This window comes from Balaenoptera ricei, chromosome 3 (genome assembly GCF_028023285.1).
Source record: "Balaenoptera ricei isolate mBalRic1 chromosome 3, mBalRic1.hap2, whole genome shotgun sequence".
NCBI lineage: Eukaryota > Metazoa > Chordata > Mammalia > Artiodactyla > Balaenopteridae > Balaenoptera > Balaenoptera ricei.
Window position 1 is genome coordinate 95,160,314 of NC_082641.1, and position 19,747 is coordinate 95,180,060.

Sequence of the window (19,747 nt, forward strand, 5' to 3'; positions counted from 1 at the left end):
AATGGAATTCCAAAATATGTTTTGGAAATTTTTTCTATCCAAGAAAATTCAAACAGTGGAGAACTACTACGGCAGTAGCCCAGAGATCTCATTCTACAACCTGGTTCTTATTTAAGGTCAAGAGAGTCCTTTCTATTTAGGGTAGGCAAAGGGATTACAGAAAAGATCCTAGCAGTTTATGGAATCTGGGAGGACCAGAGAACTAAGCACTGGAAAAAAGCCACCCCACACCATGTGACTGTGTTGGCAGACCTGGACACCCCCTACTGTCTATTGCACTGCATCTACATCAGCAGGGGCTGAATGCCAAAAACTCTGCCTCAGCTGCCCCCAAAGAATAGATGCTTCTAGTGCAATGCCTATCAAAAGAGCTGTGTCCCATCCCGCTCCCAGTCCTAGCCACTGCCTTGCTGTTTGCACATACTCCTAGTCTCACACAGATCCAGGGATTTAGCTGATGCAACGTCACATGCAGAGCCCTCAGGGCAAGGGAGGTGGAGAAAGGAATGTTCAGCTCTCCACCCCTTTGAACAGGAAGTCAAGAGAGAAGGGTGCTGGAATGGGTGCTAAGTAAACCAGTTTATAGCATCTTTCATGAGAATCCTGAGGCCCAAAGCTCTTTACCTTTATCTACACACCCATTCAGACATTCCAGAGGACAAGGAAGCTCCGGCCTCAGGATCTGTGTCATAACCACATTTTTTAGAAAACAAGTAGCATCTCCAAAGGTTGCCTAGAGGGTTGACACCACGAAGACATTTCAACTTGTTGGTGAAAGCCACACAGTGGAAAACTGAAGAACTGGGATGACTAACGAGATAACTCAGATCTCAGAACAACTTTGCCTAATCATTAAGGCAAACGGTAAGAAACAAACTAACAACACTCCCCCCAAAAAAGCAACCTTAAAATTTGAATAATCGCCTCAAGTCATTTTTTGTACTTGTAGACATATCTTGAAACTCTGCAGTTCAATAGGGAGGGGTTGGGAGTTGCTTCTTCTAAGCAATGCACACACCTCTCAGATCTGAACAGCCAGGTCAATTAAGCAACTTGCCCCTGAGTACGGAGGATTCTCGCTAAACAAAATAAACCACAGAAATCACATTAGCTTCTTTTTACCTATTAATAGATCACTACTGTGAGGGAAAAGCTGGAAACAGCACAATTATACAAGGAAAGTTTGACTTACAATGGAAGTTGTTTGATGTGATAGTTCCACTAACCAGAGACCAAAGTAAACACACCAAAATTTCAGTAATTGTTGCTTCTGGACAGCAGAATTGTAATGACACTCATTCTTTTCAAAATTTCAAAAATATGTACAGCTGTCCCTCAGTATCTTTGGGGAATTGGTTCCAGAACTGCCTTGGATACCAAAATCCACAGATACTCAAGTCCCTTACACTGTGTTAAATGGCATAGTATTTGCATATAACCTATGCACATCCGCCTGTGTATACTTTAAATCATCTCTAGATTACTTATAATAAGTAATACAATGTAAATGCTATGTACATAGTTGCCAGGGCACAACACCCTGGCAACTATGTACAAAGTGCTGCTTTTTGGAACTTTCTGGAATTTTTTTCTGAATACTTTCTATTTGCAGCTGGTTGACTCTGTGGATGTGAACCTGTGGCCACAGAAGGCCGACTGTATATACTATGTATATATAATCCTTTTTTAAAAAGAGAGCAATTTACTCCCAAAAGATATTAGTACACAGGAATCTCTTTATAACGCATTTATTATTTTTACCCCTTCATTAAATATTTATAGTTCATTAAGCACAGGACTGTATTTAAGACATATGAGCCTAAAAAGATGTTTGAGATATCCTTTTCTCAAGCTCACAATTGAATCAACAAAATTTAATAACCAATGATGTCATTACAAATACTACAAAAGGCATAAGTGTTCTTAGAAAAATTTATGTTAAGAGAAACTGTCCATTTTTTGAGGAAAGAGTTGTGAATGCTGATGTGCACATGTAATTCTTGGATGCACAAAGTTGTTATCCTGTGAGGAGAGGTGGGGTTGGGGAGGATTTGAAGGATAAACATTGCATTGTAGGGAAGAAAACAAGGACTCACATCCAGAGTGGTTCCTGTTTGCCAGACCTCAGTTCAGTGGTGTCCGAAATTCCTTAATAAAACCCAATAACCAGAAGTATCATTGGTGCATATTTGTGTAACAAGTCGTCTTCAGGATTAAAAACACGTCAAAAAAGTCATGGCCACTGAATTTTCCAAAGAAACAAAAGACAAAAGATGTTATATGTCTCAGTCTCTTTAGGCTGCTATAACAAAATACCACAGATCTGAGTGCTTATAAACAACAGAAATTATTTCACACAGTTCTAGAGGCTGGAAGCCCAAGATCAAGGCACTGGCAGATTCAGTGTCTACTGAGGGCCTGCTTCCTGGTACAAAGACTGTTCTCATGTTCTCACTATGTCCTCCACAGTGGAAGGGATGAGGGAGCTCTCTGAGGTCTCTTTTATAAGGGCACCAACCCCATTCATGAGGGCTCTGACTTATGACCTAACTGCCTCCCAAAGGCCTCACCTCCTAATACCATCACACTGGGGATTAGGTTTCAACATACATGAATGTAGGGGGGGACACAAACATTCCATCTTTGTGTTATGTCCTAGTGTTTGTAAACAGCAGGCTAAAAAGATTGCTTAGCGGTGCTCTGACTGTCAGAGCCCTCCAGAACTAGTTTTTCTACTAAGTGCTTTCATTTATTAAAGTAGAAAGCAAGACTTTAAAGAGGTTCGACCAAGGGACTTCCCTGGTGGTCCAGTGGTAAAGAATCCACCTTCCAATGCATGGGATGCGGGTCCGATCCCTGATTGCGGAACTAAGATCCCACATGCTGCGGGGCAACTAAGCCCGCGCGCCACAACCACTGAGCTGGCGTGCCTCAACGAGAGAGCCCACGTGCCACAAACTACAGAGCCCACACACCCTGGAGCCTGCGTGCCACAACTAGAGAGAGAGAACCTGCACGCCACAACTAGAGAGAAGCCCACGTGCCACAACAAAGAGCCCATGCCGCAACGAAAGATCCCACACGCCTCAACAAAGACCCCGCATGCCGCAACTAAGATCAATGCAGCCCAAAAAAATAAAGAAAATAAATAAATTTTTTAAAATAAATAAATAAAGGGATTGGACCAAACCCTGTACTAATCCTCATTCTTTGGATTACATGACTATTCTCTCCTAGGCTTGTGGTCAATCTTCCAATCAAAGATTCTTAGCAGAGTGGTGTCTACACAGTTCTGAGGCCTGTTTCTCCACTGGCACTGGAAATGCTGGGTGTGTGGCAGCCTCTGGAATGTGGTTTACATTCAGGGGCTTTGTTTACAAGGAAATAGTCTTGTTCATCGCTGCCTAGGTTACAACTTACATTTTTATAAAGATGGAGTTAGTATTAGGGCAAATCCGAGTTTACTGGCTTTAAAAAGGGAATGTGTCACCAGGGAACAAAATCAGAACCAATTTCTGGTCTTCCCAACTAAAGGATCTCCAGTCAGAATGGAGCTAACATTTGCATAGGTATTTGGAGTTGGACCACACCCCTCCTTCCTCATATCTATTTACCTCTACTGACCTAAACATAGGCTGAGGAAAAAAAAAAAGAAGCATGTCCATAGTTGGCTCAGACCTATACAGACAGGGCTGACAGCCTTCAGGCTTTGACAGAAGCCAGCTTGTGGGGTCAGAGAGGTGTCTGGGAGCAAGTTCACCATTTTGAAGCAGCCTGGCAGATTTAGCAGTAAGGCTTGAGTGCCTGGTAAGTGGTTTCAGATAAACAGTACTTGAATCCATCCTCACCCAACTACCTGGGTGGCATGTCTGTGCCCTGAGGAGAAAAAGCCTTGTGTTCCAGGACTGATAAAGCTCTCCAAACTCTGCAAAGCTCCAGAAGTGACACAGTCCTTGGCAGAGGTGGTGTGGCAGTTCTGCATTCTTACTACCGGCTAGGGAAGCTGAGAGCTAGTCAGGCTTCATGAGGAAGATTTTTGCTCAATATAAGGATAACTTTTTTTTAAGAAATAGAGAGTCTCATTAACAGAACTTTTTATCTTAGAAAGTAGTGAGCACCCTAGCACTGGAAATGTTTTAGCAGAGACGGAAAAATCTACACTGGATGGAAAGTTGTCTTAGCCAGCCTTTAAGGTCTCTTCCAGGGTCCTATGCTTCTTGCTGAAAAGTGGACTCAAATGTGCCATTTTTCTTTGCCACTTCTGTTCAGCTCATATGCATATGCATGAGAGAAAGTGTTAAGTATTAAGAGCCAAGAAGCCAACCAGCACTGTCATGGTTAATTTCACATATCAACTTGACTAGGCCACAGGATGCCTAGACATTTGGTCTGTGTATTTCTATGAGGGTGTTTGGGGGTGAAATTAACATTTAAATCAATAGATTTAACATTAGACTAGATTAACATTAGACTAGATTAACATTTTAATCAGTAAAGCAGATTGCTCTCCCTAATGTGGATGGGCCTCATCCAATCAGCTGAAGAACTGAATAGAACAAAAAGATTGACCCTCTTTCAAGTGAAAGAGAATTCTCCAGCAGACTACCTTTGGACTTCATCTGCACCGTCAGCTCTCCCCGGTTTTGAATCAGCTGGCCCATACTGCAAATTTGGACTTGCTAACCTTTACACTTGTGTGAGTCAATTCCTTATAATAAATTTCTTTCTCTATATATTCACATCCTATTGGTTCTGTTTCTCTGGAGAACCCTAACTAATACAACTTTTTCTGTCTCCTTTGCTGACTCAGCTTCCATTTTCCAATCTAAATACTGGAAGCATTCCAACATTCAGTCCTCAATAATCTTCCCTATTTAAATCTCCCCATAGGTGAGATCAGCTAGACCCATGACTTTAAATATCATCATCTCTACACTGATGGCTTTATATTCCAGCCCCAACCTCTCCCCAGAGTTGCAGATTGGACTACGCTTCACATTTCTTCTTGGATGCCCAATAAGATCTCAAACGTAACATATCCCAAACAGAACTCTGCCCTCCACTCCCACTCTCTCCCTCCACTCACCCATCTTAATTAATGGCACCCCCATACCCCCAGTTGCTCAAGCTCAGTACCGAGGAGGCATCCTTGATTCTCTCTTATTTCTTTATATCCAATATTCAAAACTTTAGGAAGACTTATCAGTTATATCCAAAAAATATCCCAAGTCTGTCCACTTCTCATCATCTTCACCACCTTCTCTGTCTCCATCCTAGATCCACTCCATCTCTTCTTTTTTTTTTTTTTTTTTTTATGGTTTGCTTTATAAAAGTTACTATAATACAGTGGTACATAGTATTGAATTCACAAAAATATGAACAAATATTTACAGCAAGACACACCTACAATGGAAACACTTCTCTTCAAACCAAGTTACATATGATGAGAGTCTATATGCACAAACATCCCTAAAACTTACGGGTTCCTCTTCTTTGCTGGAGGAGGGAGGTGGGGTGAGGTGGGGGGACAAGAAAGAGAAAAAGCAGAAACCCCCAATTCTTCAAAAGCTGTCAGTGTCATTTTCAAAACATGAACCTAACAACATCCCTTCTGTACTCAATACCCTCCCATGGTTTCCAACTTGCTCAGAATAAACTCCAAACCCCTAATCAGGGGGCAAAGGCACTACACATTCCTTTGCCCCTCTCTCTGACTTTATGTCCTACCACTCTCCCACACTGGCCTTTCTGCCATTCCTGGAACACCCAAGCTAATTCCCCATCAAGGACTTTACACTTGCTGTGCCCTCTGCCCCAAAAACTCTGTCCCCACATCTTCACAATGGCTTTCTCCTTCCCATTATTCATGTGTCAGCTTAAACCTCACCTCCTCGGAGGGGTCTTCCCTGACTACCCTATCTCCTTTTCTCCCCCACCTTCCACTCCCTAACACTGCTATGACTTCTCCACGGCACTTGGGCTTGCCTTGAATCAGGGTGACCTCTGGATGGAATTTGTACCACTTGCTTCCTGGGTCTGGATCTTAGGACCCACCTGCAGAAGAGACTGGGCCTCTAGACTATCCAAAACTTACCCAATCAGCACCATAACCGATTGAATCAGCCTTATAACCGATTGAACCCCGACAGCAAGGACAAAGAGACAAAGGTCTCCAAAAGTGCACGTAGAAGATAGGTTCTGGGCCTGACCCAGGTGTGCAGACTGTATGGGGGCAGGAGTGACAGGAGAAGGCCCTGTCTTAAGGGCAGGCTGGCCAGGGAGAGAAACCCCCCCAGGCTGAGTCACAAGCTCTACAATCAGATACTACTTCTCCTTGGGAGTAAGGGATGGAGAGAAGGCCTTGCTAGCAGAAGACCCTTCATGAAACACAAGGCCTGAGGAGTTGGGATCCCTCTCTTAATTTAGGGTAATAACAAATATTGTTTAAGGTGATGGACTGAAAAGCAAGTAAGTTGACTAGTTTATCTCCAGAAGACCCTCCTCCAACCATGACTCAATGCTGGAAGAAATGCAGTCTCTGTGATGGCATTTGACCTTTTTTTTTTTTTCATCTGGTGCATTGCTCCTTCTTTACTGATACCTTACCTATGGCAAATTAAAGCGCACACTGCCCTACCCCAGCCACAACACCTCTTCTACATGAACTTGGTTACATAAGTTAATGATCATCCTACTTCTCCTGTCTTTCATGTCATTTATAAATTAAGTTGCCTTTCTCTTCAGTGGCTTTATTATCCTTCTGTATCTTTGTGAATATCTTTCTTAAATTATAGGTTCTTCATTTCAACCAAGGAAGCAACAGATTTATTGTGCAGAATGACACCATGTTGAAGGTGCTGAAAAAAAAAAAATAGTAGAGAAAAAGAAGAAAACGAAACACCCTCTTTTTCTTCCATCTTCCCAAACTCACCCTCATCATTCTCCATGTGTTGGGTGCTGGGCCAATCCCTGCTCAGGCCTCTGTCAGGTCAGACTCTGTAAGCCTGATCACCCTGGCTTGATCTGTGCCTTGTGTTCAATCTGGACTTCTACCATTTGCCCTGAGAGCAAGTCACAAAGGAAAGAGTGGCATTTTAATGAATTATGAACCCTTCTGAAGACAGAAAAGGCAACATAAATTGACTATGGGACTTCAAAAAATGTATAAGAATGGATGATGCTGGGGGCTGGGGGTGGGGTTTGGATGGGGGAGGGACGGATAAAGGTCCATCCTCAATTACCAAGTGACTTACTGATGGAAGGTGTTTTCATCTTGGTCATGTACTTCTCAGTATTAATTTGATGACAGTGACTGATTTAATACATTATTTAATACTAATATATTAGGAGAAGTCTCTTTCTCCATGCACTGGCTTAGCAATCAGGGACAGCTACTTTGCCTGGTGATTGTCTTGAAGTTGCACCGGAGGGAATATCCTGTGTTCCAATGAAGGTACTGTCTCCCTTCTCCCACGCGCTAACAAATTCTTTTCATCCACTTCTCACAGTACATATACCACTTTGTGCTTCACTTTTTCTGTTTTATGACTCAGATGTATTAATTCCCTGCACTCCTTGGACACCCATAAACTGAATATTGTTATATTGTTTTTGCACTTTTGCTCCATTGTTATCTTGGGCGGGAAAAAACGTACTCCAATCATGGATGGTTAAACTGCCTTAACATTTCCTCCCATGAGTCTCTAAACAAGCCAACATCTTTAAAACTGGCTTTTTCATTGTGGATTTTATTTTTATGTTCTATGTGAACCAAAGTCATTTGTAGAGTTCATTTATTTACGCCTTTGGGGTTTTTTTCCTTTTAAAGATTCTGACAGCTATTTTCAAAAGCCCATGTATTGTATTCAAAAGTAGTAGAATTCAAATATCATTTGGGGTGGTGGTGGTGTGTGTGTGTTTGTGTGTGTCTGGATTTGTACGTGTGTGTGTCTTTCTTAAGATTCTGACAGCGAAAGAAATATCTGCTCTTCCCTTTTTGAGAAAAATTAAAACGAATAATTTAAAAAAATTTTTAAAGCTTCAAATTGAAAAATCCTGTCATCACTCACAAGTGCAATGTATACTGTCAGTCACTGCTGCTGTGTTTCAGGGAGTGGCAGAAATGACTGGGAGTTCTGTCTGATAACTGTTAAGAAAGTGACAAGTTGCCAAGCATCTGCTTATAGAGGCCCTGACTCCTTCTTCCCCTCATACTCATCATTCAGCCCATCAGCAAACCTTTAAGGACCATCTCTAAGCATGAGCCTGTATCCTTCCACTTCTAGTTCCATCGTTAGCACTCTAGCCCCCGCCACCACCATCTTTCATCCGGACTATAGCAAGAGCCTCTGAAAGGTTTCCCAGCTTCCACTCAAACAGCTGACTGTCCAGACAGCAGCTAGAGCTATCTTTCAATAACATATAGCATGTCAATTTGAGGTCAGAACTCTCTAATGGCTTCCCATCACACCCAAAAGAAGACCCAAACTCCTCCACACGACCACCCAGACCTGATATAATGCACCTGTCAGCCTCTCCCACTCAGGTGCTATGGCTCTGCCAGGCCTTAAATAACCAAGCTAGAGCCCATCTCGGGACCTCACTTCTGCTATCATCTCTGTCTTGAACACCCTGTCTCCTGGTGGTGGTACGGCTCCCTCCTTCCTAGCCCTCAGGACTCAGTGCAAATGGCAGACCCTTGTAGGGGCCTGCAGTGACCTTCCTTTCTAAACCATCACCACAGTCCCATTCCTACTCACTCTTCATCCCTCTACATTGCTCTTATTTTTTTCCTGCAGAGCACATATTAATATCTGAAATTATTTTATATACGTCTCTCTTCCACTGGAAGATAAGCTCCGTGAGAACAGGAACTTTGTCTTTACTGCTGATTCCCAGCTCCTATGACACTGCCTACCACACAGTATGCTCTCCATCAATACCTGCTGGATGAATGAATTCTCCTGCTTCTGAATACAATGATTATTCCCATGAGCTAGTTATGATCCCAGTTATTGTAACAGAGAAAGCTTACGAAAAGCTGAGAGTGCCTGAGTGCACTGGGTGCCGAGAAGGTGAGAATAAATGTCTGCAAATGTGGTGGTATAAGAGAAGCAGAATTGGAAGGGCCCCTAGAGATCCCTACACTGTACCAGATCGCACTGTCACTGAAAGGCTGTCAGTACTTCCCTGGTCTGTGTACCTTAAAGATCTCTGGCAAGAATTCATATTCACTTGAGGGTACAGTAACTCAGAGGATGAAAAATGATGACGAAGCACCTGTTCTTCAGCAGCCGAAGGGAACCAGAAATCTAGGCCTTCCAGAGTATCTAGGCCTGTGTCATGAATCATAGAATTCCCCCAATCTCCTTTGCAGTTGTAGTCTAACCCTGACCCTACTTTAGTCTCTAAAAATGGAAGCCAATAGATGGTAAGCATAGTGGCAAGAATTCCGCACTTGGAGTGAGAAAACATAGGTCTGAAGTTATGAGAACTGACACTCAACTGGTCGAGTTTCAGATGAACTTATTCCCTTATCTGTACAGTGGAAATTATGCCTCCTGCTTGACAGGTCATCACGGATCATGAGCAAGGTGCGACCGTGACAGAGCCCGGCCCAGTGCTTGTACGGAAGTCCTCAGTGCATGCTTGCTTCCTTCCAGCCTTCAGACTCTGTAGGTCATCTCCTTTTGTCCTTCAAACACTCATAAAAGAATGATTTGGCAGGCCATACATACTTTTAGAGCATCAATATACAGGCTTTTAAGGTTTGTTTTCTGAGCCTCACATAAGCAGATGAGTTACATCTAATCAACCAGAGATACAGTCTTCTTTGGATAGTAACAGCTTTAGATTTTGAAAATACATTGCCTTCAGTGTGTTTTATTCTCAGTGCATCACTAAAATGACAGGCTGCCTTCCTCAGAATGTATCAGGAATTCTGTTTCTTAGCAACACCCCTCCCACAGGCAATAAAAGACAGAACATAATCCCCTTTGGGCATTAGGAATCTGCTCATAATACTGAAAATATGGCCAATTTTCTCTTAGATGCAGAATTAGAAATCAGTTCTCCACATTTGAAAGACAATACAATTGTGACCCTTCAAAGTAAAGCTTTTGAAAAGTCGAGCACATTTCTCATTCCAGGGCCTGCTACTGCAGGGCTTGTTTTTAAAGATATTACAGAATTTTAATGTATTAGGTCTCACAGCCTTGCTCTTCGCGATTCAGAATTAAGAATGAAGCTTTTTTGGGACTTCCCTGGCAGTCCAGTGGTTAAGATTCTATGCCTCCACTGCGGAGGGCGTGGGTTCCATCCCTGGTCGGGGAACTTAAGATCTGCATGCAGTGTGGTGCAGCCAAAAAATTAAAAAAAAAAAAAAAAGAATGAAGCTTTTCTAATTCTAGGCTCTCCCCTCCTACTACTACCTTCCAAGTTCATCTCTTAAGAAAGTATGAATTATTAGTCTTGAATACCAGCTGCACTCTTCAGTTTTATATTCTGGATTTCAGAAAATAAAAAAAATTTACATTTTTGACCAAGTATAAAATAAGCTCATTGCACCTATTAAGTTTGTTCAAAGATTAAAATCCAAATAAATCCAGCATTTATTTTATTAGCTACTTTTCCACCAAATAATATTAATAGCTACTACATTTATTAAGACATTATTATGTGCCAGGTGTTCTACTTAGCACTTTAAATGCTTTACTTACTTCTCAGCAAAACCTTGTGAGGCATTATTAACCCTCATTAACCACGGAACTGAAGCTTAGAAAAGTTAACTAGCTCAAGGTCACACAGCTAGTAATAGAGACCCATGCGTCAAGTAATATATTAATCTTTACCCCCTAATAAATTATTTATTAGTTTTTAATTTTGTGTTCTGCTCATCACTGCCATTGATTTGTTGAATCTAAGTGAATGAATAAATAAAATCACATGGAATTTTACCTTTCTTGAAAAGGCAGTATTCAGTAGTTACCTAAGGAAACTGAACACATCCATAATGAATACTTAATCCTTTAACACTGTAATTGTCTGTTACAAAGAAGGTATTTTGAATGAATTCAATGTAGTAAAAAAGCTCCAATGAGCTTTGATTTATTTTCTAAACAAGTTTCTCAACACCAGAGCCAAACTATTCTCTCAGCTGTTTGATAATCAGGGTAATTTACCACCTCTTCCCTGTGTCTGCAGTTCTGTCCTGGGTAACTAGGAAACTACCAAGCAAAACAAATGTGGTCACAATTATTTAAAGTGTGTTCCCATCTGATGCACCCAATTTGTACTTAGACACCTGCCATTTGAATGGCTGTCATTTTCTATGACTAAAAACAGTACTCCCATTATAACTAAATAAGCCACTCCTTAACGTGAACACAAGCACTGCAACAAATATACTGTTATGCCGTTGCCACAATCCAACAAAGCACATTACTATTTTTGTTTTAATTTATTTTATTATTATTTTATTTATGTTTATTTTTGGCTGTGTTGGGTCTTCGTTGCTGTGCGCAGGCTTTCTCTAGTTTTGGCGAGCGGGGGCTACTCTTCATTGAGGTGCGCGGGCTTCTCATTGCAGTGGCTTCTCTTGTTGCGGAGCACGGGCTCTAGGCACGCGGGCTTCAGTAGTTGTGGCATGCTGGCTCAGTAGTTGTGGCCTGCAGCCTCTAGAGCGCAGGCTCAGTAGTTGTGGCACACGGGCTTAGTTGCTCCGTGGCATGTGGCATCTTCCCGGACCAGGGCTCGAACCCGTGTCCCCTGCATTGGCAGGCGGATTCTTAACCATTGCACCACCAGGGAAGCCCAAAGTGCATTACTATTTAGCTATATATTAAATCGTGTCTTGGGAAGGATCTTTCTCTTCTCTCTTTCTGTGTGTGTGTGTATATATATATATATATATATATATATATATATATACACACACACACATACACAAACACACATATGTAAGTATATATTTAAATTTATATATGTGTATATTAAATGGAGTGTCATGAGGGTCAATATATAGCATATATTAATGGAATGCTTATGATGAAAAGATACATTAAATACACATTTCTTCTTTTAGATATCTTGAGATACTAGTTCGTTGCTAGAGGCATATGACATTGTCTTAAAGGGCCATTAAACACTAAATGTTTCACATACATGTACATAAAAATATAAGATGTACTTTGTACCCCCTAAATAACCCATGAATGAATTTTTCTAGTAAATTAGAGGAAATGCATTATACAAACTCTCATCCTCCTTTTTGCCGTGGATATTGCAGCAGGGTTTACTTCAGCTAAGTCTACAGTCTGTGACTACAAAATGAAGACCGCTCTGTGGCTCAAAGGTTTTCAGCCCCAAGTCTTGGCCTCATTACAGGCTGCTCTAAGCAACTTTGTTTTCTATTGTGGCAGAGGAAAAACAATGTTCACATTCAGAACCGAATTCCATGGACATGCCCAAGGTCACAATTATACTTCTATGGTTTCCTGGTCCATTAACTAAGTGTAATTGATTTCTAGGGAGAATATCAATATAAGAATAACCTTGATTCGACTTTAATTTATAAAACTGAAAATCCCGGGCTTCCCTGGTGGCGCAGTGGTTGAGAATCTGCCTGCCAATGCAGGGGACACGGGTTCGAGCCCTGGTCTGGGAAGATCCCACATGCCGCGGAGCAACTGGGCCCGTGAGCCACAACTACTGAGCCTGCGCGCCTGGAGCTTGTGCTCCGCAACAAGAGAGGCCGCAATAGTGAGAGGCCCGCGCACCGCGATGAAGAGCGGCCCCTGCTCGCCGCAACTAGAGAAAGCCCTCGCGCAGAAACGAAGACCCAACACAGCCAAAATACATAAATAAAATTTAAAGAAAAAAACAAAACAAAACAAAACTGAAAATCCCTTAATAACTCTGGTACTTGTGACCCAGCAGACTGTGGAATGAGATGGGTGGACCAGCTTAGTGCAGACTACTCTCTCATTCCAAACACTTGGAAATGGCAGATAAATATAACTCCCCCATCTTTTTTTAATACATAGCTGAGCTGAGAAGAAAGGAGAGTGCTTAAATTTCAGAAATGAAGAGGGGAATTCAAAGCCATGCTAATGCCAACACTGATGGGGGTAGGGACGTCTAACGGCTAGGGAGCAAGGGCTTAGCACCCACTGAAGGCATCTCCTTGCGCCCCAGCTAGACAGGAAGCTGGAACTGAATTCTACACAGAGTGTAAGGAACCCAGGAAACACTATCCTTGAGTTAAGGGGCCAAGAAAACCATAGCCTTTTAGTCCAGTTAGGCAGCGAGGAGACTTTGCTGTCTGTCCACCACTATGGATTTTGTTAAAAAGAGTATGCTTTCATGAGAAACTGAAACTGTAAACCTGCATTCTGTGTACAGGCACACCTTGGAAATATTTCAGGTTCAGTTCCCGATCACTGCAATTAGAGCAAACACCACAATAAAGTGAGTCACAGGAATGTGTTGGTTTCCAAGGCACATAAAAGTTATGTTTACACTACACTGTAGCCTATTAAGTGTGCAAAAGCATTATGTCTAAAAAAAAGTACATACCTTAATATTAAAATACTGTATTGCTAAAAAATGTAAACTATCATCTGACAATGCAGGGTTGCCACAAACCTTCAATTTCTGAAAAAACACAATATCCACGAAGTGCAATTAATCGAAGCACAATATAAAGACGTATGCCTACATAGAATCCAAACTAACTTCATCCTCTTCATATAGGATGCCCAAGTTGAAAATTTGATATTCTGGAACCCCTGGGGTCCTGGTTGCTCTATGGGGATATTCCCAAAGCCTTGGACACACAGGTCTTCCACCTGAAGAAATACCACATGCTGAGGACAGCTACAGAAATAAAATTATAACCTCTGGGAGGAAAGGAGCCATCCTGAAGAGAGCAGCACAGGGGGACTGGCATGCCAGGAACTCGAGATAGTACAACTACAAGGGATGATACAGTAGAAATGTTTAAAATGATGAGATAGGTGGAAATTGAAAAAGGAATAGGAAATCGTGAACAAAACAGAACTTCTAAAAATAAAAATATAGGGACTTCCCTGGTGGCCCAGTGGTTAAGAATCCGCCTGCCAATGCAGGGGACACAGGTTCGAGCCCTGAGCCGGGAAGATCCCACATGCCACGGAGCAGCTAAGCCCATGCGCCACAACTACTGAAGCCCACGTGCCACAACTACTGAAGCCCGCGTGCCTAGAGCCTGTGCTCCGCAACAAGAGAAGCCACCGCAATGAGAAGCCCACGCGCCACAATGAAGAGTAGCCCCCGCTCGCTGCAACTAGAGAAAGCCCACGCACAGCAACAAAGACCCAATGCAGCCAAAAATAAATAATTTTAAAAAAACCCCACAAAAAACAAAGTGTCAACAGGGTTAGTTCCTTCTGGAGGCTCTGAGAAAGAATCTGGTCCATGCCTCCCTCCCAGCTTTTGGTGGCTGCCAGCAACCCTTGGCGTTCCTTAACTTGTAGCTACAGCACTCCAGTCTCTGCCCACATCTTCACAGAGCCTTCCACTCTGTGCAGCTCTGTCTGACAAGGCCTTCTCCCCTGTGTCTCCCTCCATGCGTTCTCCTTTTCTGTCTCTTATAAGGACACTCTTCATTGGATTTAGAGCCCATTCTAATCCAGGATGATATCATCTCAAGATCCTAAGTTATATCTGCAACCCTTATTCCAAATAAGGTCACATTCCTAGGTCCTGAGTGGACGTATCTTTTGAGAAAGCAATTCAACCCAGTACACATGTTAAAAATGAAAAGGTAGCCACTAAAAATGTCTTTTCTTTAATGGAATGCATAAATTCTAAAAAAATAGAGGGAAAAAAAGAAATATAGAAAACAATCTCCTTGAAGGTAGGAAACAAGAAATAAAAGCTAAATAAAACCATGGTAAAATAAGATGTTAGAAATTAAGTCCAAATGAATTATAAATTAAGTGTAGATAAGTTAAACTGCAATTATTAAAAGACAACTTCAGATTAAATTAAAAATGAAATAAAACAAAACCCACATGTACCACTGCTGATCAAAATATTCACATACTTAGGTTCCATTCTCTTTAATACCTTCCTCAGCACTTTAGTTTAGCAAGGCAGAAGTACATTCTCATTTGATTAATATCCTGAAATCATTTTCACCTGTGACAACATTAAGACCAGACTATAAACAGAGGTTACAAAACAGAAAAAAGGAAAAAACTGTTTTCAAACCAAATTTCCCCCATTCTAGTGGTAGCTAAGGAGTTAAATTTTCTGGATCAGTTTTAAGATTTTTTTTAAAAGTAGTTTTAGATGGCTTGAAAGATTAACAAAAGGTTAAAACTGTGAGATTTATTTTTGATCCCTCACTCATTTTTATTCTTCTGCCAATTCTACATCTTAATAATAAAAAAAATTTCTTTGAAATTCCAGACTACAGAGAATAGATCTTGTTAATGAACCTGGTAGACTCTGACTGATTTTCAATCATGGAGAGCACAAATTCTGAATGCTCAGCATGGGCCAGATTTAATGAGTTCAGAATACAAAAGATGTTACTTGGAAACGCACACACATACACTCTCACTCACTCAAAGGATACCTCCTACAACTTTATGTAAGGTAAAGGGCACATTTCAAAATAAAATACAAAGTACAAATTTTAGCACAAAAATGATGTCAAAAAGATGAGGAAAATTCAGTCAATGGACTATGCACTTTTCCTCTAAACCTCATTTTGATAAAAAGGTGAAATAGCCAGCCAGTCCTAAAAACGTGAACGATGGTTTATTTAAAAAAGTGTAAAATGTAACGTATAAGCAATTTTAATTCGAGATCTTTCTCAATTCTTATTAAAACTAAAAGTCAGAAAAACCCTCTGCCCTTCAGAATACAGTTGAAAATTAGCTTCGTTTGCCTCCTTAAAAATATTGCTCACTCTTCAATGGCAAGTTTGTGTTATTAATCTTTATATCCCCACTCACTGCAGGGTCAAAAAATTTACTGAATCTGTGAATTTACATGATAAATTCCTCCCAAATTTATTTCCCTTCAGTCATAAGGACTCTTTCCCCTAAACTTTCAGTAGATTGGTAGGCTAGTGAAGTTTAAACTTTGATCTCATGTCATTGTATGCAGATAAAGTATTGGGGCCTAAAGAAAAGCCAGTGCATTCAATATGGATCCTATAAGGTATTATGGTGGTTACCAGCAACTCTCTTATTTTGGCTTTTAGCACAAATAATTAAGGTGTTTCAGTATTTAAACACAGAGAATAATTTCCTTTTAATAATTTCCTTTAATTTTCCTTAAAAAGATAATTAAGACTCTTTCCTAACCTTGCTCCCATTTACTTCTAACAATCCTCAAACATCACTTCATTTTTAAGGCCTACTCAAAATATCAGAAGATGAATTTCACCAACAGACATTCTGATTCTATTTCAGTAATCTCAACTTCTAAATTTAACATTAATAAAAGCTAGAAAATCAGCAAAAGCAGTGAAAAGATACTAGAGTCAGCTTTGTTGAACAATCAGCTGAGACAGGAAGGAGAGAACAATTTTAGTTAGAAACAGGTTAAATGTATATATTTTTACTTTAAAATTTTATACATTATGTCTTTGAAACATTTCCTTGGATTTTTTTTAATAACAACTCTTTTTTTAAAATTTATTTATTTAATTTATTTATATTTGGTTGTGTTGGGTCTTCATTGCTGCACGCGGGCTTTACCTAGTTGCAGCGAGCGGGGGCTACTCTTCGTTGCGGTGCACGGCTTCTTACTATGGTGGCTTCTCTTGTTGTGGAGCATGGGCTCTAGGCACATGGGCTTCAGTAGTTGCAGCATGCAGGCTCAGTAGTTGTGGCGCACAGGCTTAGTTGCTCCATGGCATGTGGGATCTTCCTGGACCAGGGATTGAACCTATGTCCCCTGCATTGGCAGGCGGATTCTCAACGACTGTGCCACCAGGGAAGCCCCATTTCCTTGTTTTTGATGGTAAGCTATAGCTTGTAGTCAGAACGTTACTCTCTTTGATGCCTATTACAAAATAGTCATTAAAAAAGTTTTGTTGGGGTTAAAAGGTGCTGCCTTAAGTAATCTTGGAAAATGGTGTTTTCACTAAATACTGTAAGGCTAACAACAGAAATAGAAAAAAAGAAATATACATAAGCACTGTACTCGTCGGTAAATTTCTCACAAGGATACCGGGTTTAGCAATTCTAAAACTACTTTATGTAATAGGGTTGAAAAAATAAGTAAATAAATTGTAGATAATGGGAGTTAGGTTTGTCACTGGCAGAGAAAGAAGTTACAAATAAACAAAGGGAGAAGGCTGTAATGAATGCTGTAGTGCTAGATTGGGAGTAGATGTCAGCATGAACTCAGATTTATTTTAAATTTATACGGATACAGAAATAATTATAGGTATGTGTATTTACATGTGTTAATATACGTTCAACAAGTACATCCAAAATCAAATCTTGGATTCTAAATACCATTCTCCAACTAAAGCAACAGGGCTCTAGGGACTTCCCTGGTGGCGCAGTGGTTAAGAATCCGCCTGCCAATGCAGGGGACACAGGTTTGAGCCCTGGTCTGGGAAGATCCCACATGCCACAGAGCAACTAAGCCCATGTGCCACAACTACTGAGCCTGCGCTCTAGAGCCCGCGAGCCACAACTACTGAGCCCGCGTGCCGCAACTACTGAAGCCCATGTGCCTAGAGCCCGTGCTCCACAACGAGAGAAGCCACCGCAATGAGAAGCTTGCGTACCGCAGAGTAGCTCCCGCTCGCCGCAACTAGAGAAAGCCTGTGCGTAGCAACTAAGACCCAATGCAGCCAAATAAATAAATAAATAAATAAATTTATTTATTTTTTTAAAAAAGCATGTTTAAAAATAAAAAAGCAACAGGGCTCTAGAGAAATGTATGATTCTAGGGCTGGGGCAGAGAAAATACAAGATGAGCCTAGAGTATATTTATTGAAAGTAAGGAAGGCTAAGGAGGAAAAGTGGGGTCATGTCAAAATACCATGGCTCCCAATGGCCAAAGCTGAAACAACCCGAGCAAGAAAACAAACAATTATAGTATTTAATTATAATACACAAAAGTAAAATATATATCCATGATCCTATACTGAAAAATGATTGAATGAGGGAGACGGGACAAATCTCCCTTCCATTAGAATTCCACGTGTATACCCCTGTCTAGGAAGAGGAGCTTAATTCCTCTCCTCTTTGAACAAGGGCTGGACTTAGCAACTCACTTGCAAAGAATAGGATATGGAATAGAAAAATATAACTCTCGAATAGAGAAAGAAACCCACCAGATACCATCTCAACCAAGTGATCAAGGTTATTATCATCAGTGTTGTCCTGTTGGTATCATGTACCCCTGATGTGATGTAAGGAGAAGGGCACCGCACCTCTGGTGGTATTCCTCCCCAGAAACTCACAATCCCAATAAAATCACGAGAAGATATCAGATAGACCCGAACAGAGGAACATTCTACAAAATATCTGACCAGCACTCTTCAAAAACGGCAAGGTCTAGGAAAACAAGACTGAGAAACTGTTAACAGACTAAGGAAACACAATGACTATATGCAATGTGGTGGCTTAGATTTCAGGCAGGAAAAGAAAAAGGACATTAGTGGAAAACTGTGAACTCCAAATAAAATCTATCATTCGGTTAATTGTATTATACCAATGTTAATTTCTTGGTTTTGACAAACTAAGTTTTGATAAACAGGTACCGTGTATGTAAGACGTTAACATTAGGGGAAGCTAGATGAAGGGTATACAGGAACTCTCTGCACTATCTTTGCAACTTCTCTGTAAATCTAAAATTACTCCAAAATTTTTTAAAGTTTTGGAGTATTCATAGAAATAAAAATATTCTACAACTCTTACTAATTTGTATAATTCATCTGTAAAATAAAATTTTCATAATTCAAATATATCAAGACTTGTTCAAAGTCAGTGATGTAGAAAAAGAACTAAATATGAGAAATATCAGCTTATTTTTAAGATTATAGAAAAATCAGAAAGGTTTAAATGTATTTTATAAGCTCTTTATGTGTAACTAAAGCTTCCATAATTTCTTTAATAAGTTGTATTTAGAGTAATAGAAGCTATCCTAACCTAACATCAGCTATTTCAGAGATAAACAGGAAGGAATTGTTACCTACTGACAATGAATGTGGACGTATTTTGCTAACTGATTTTTTCGTGAAGATTACCCTGAAAGAGCATGGAGAATATGCCTAATTTTCCCTTAACACTCCATTATAAACAGGTCACACTCATCTAAATTCATTCTTGACCTAATTCTATTTTTCGAATTTTAGCTACCACCCATTGCTTTAAGAATCTGTCTTGAAAGGACTTAAGGTTTAAAACAGAACAAAAAAAAAAAGAAAACATACCTAAGCATTAACCGTGTATAACTGGGAGGTATGAGATAGGTGGTTTTATTTTCGAAAATCTTCTACAGTGAATAGAATAATCATTTGACACAGTGTCTGTTACTGCAGGAATTCAATATTATTGACTGAATACTGAACTGGTATTACTTCTGCTATTAAAGAATCAAGGTGATCGATCGGAGCCGCCCTTAAAGGAGTAGAACGGACCCCAGCTGGGGCGCCGACAGCCTGTGGGCAAGAGGCTCCAGTAGGAGCTGGTGACCCCCAGGAAGTCGAGGGACAAGGGAATTTCTACCT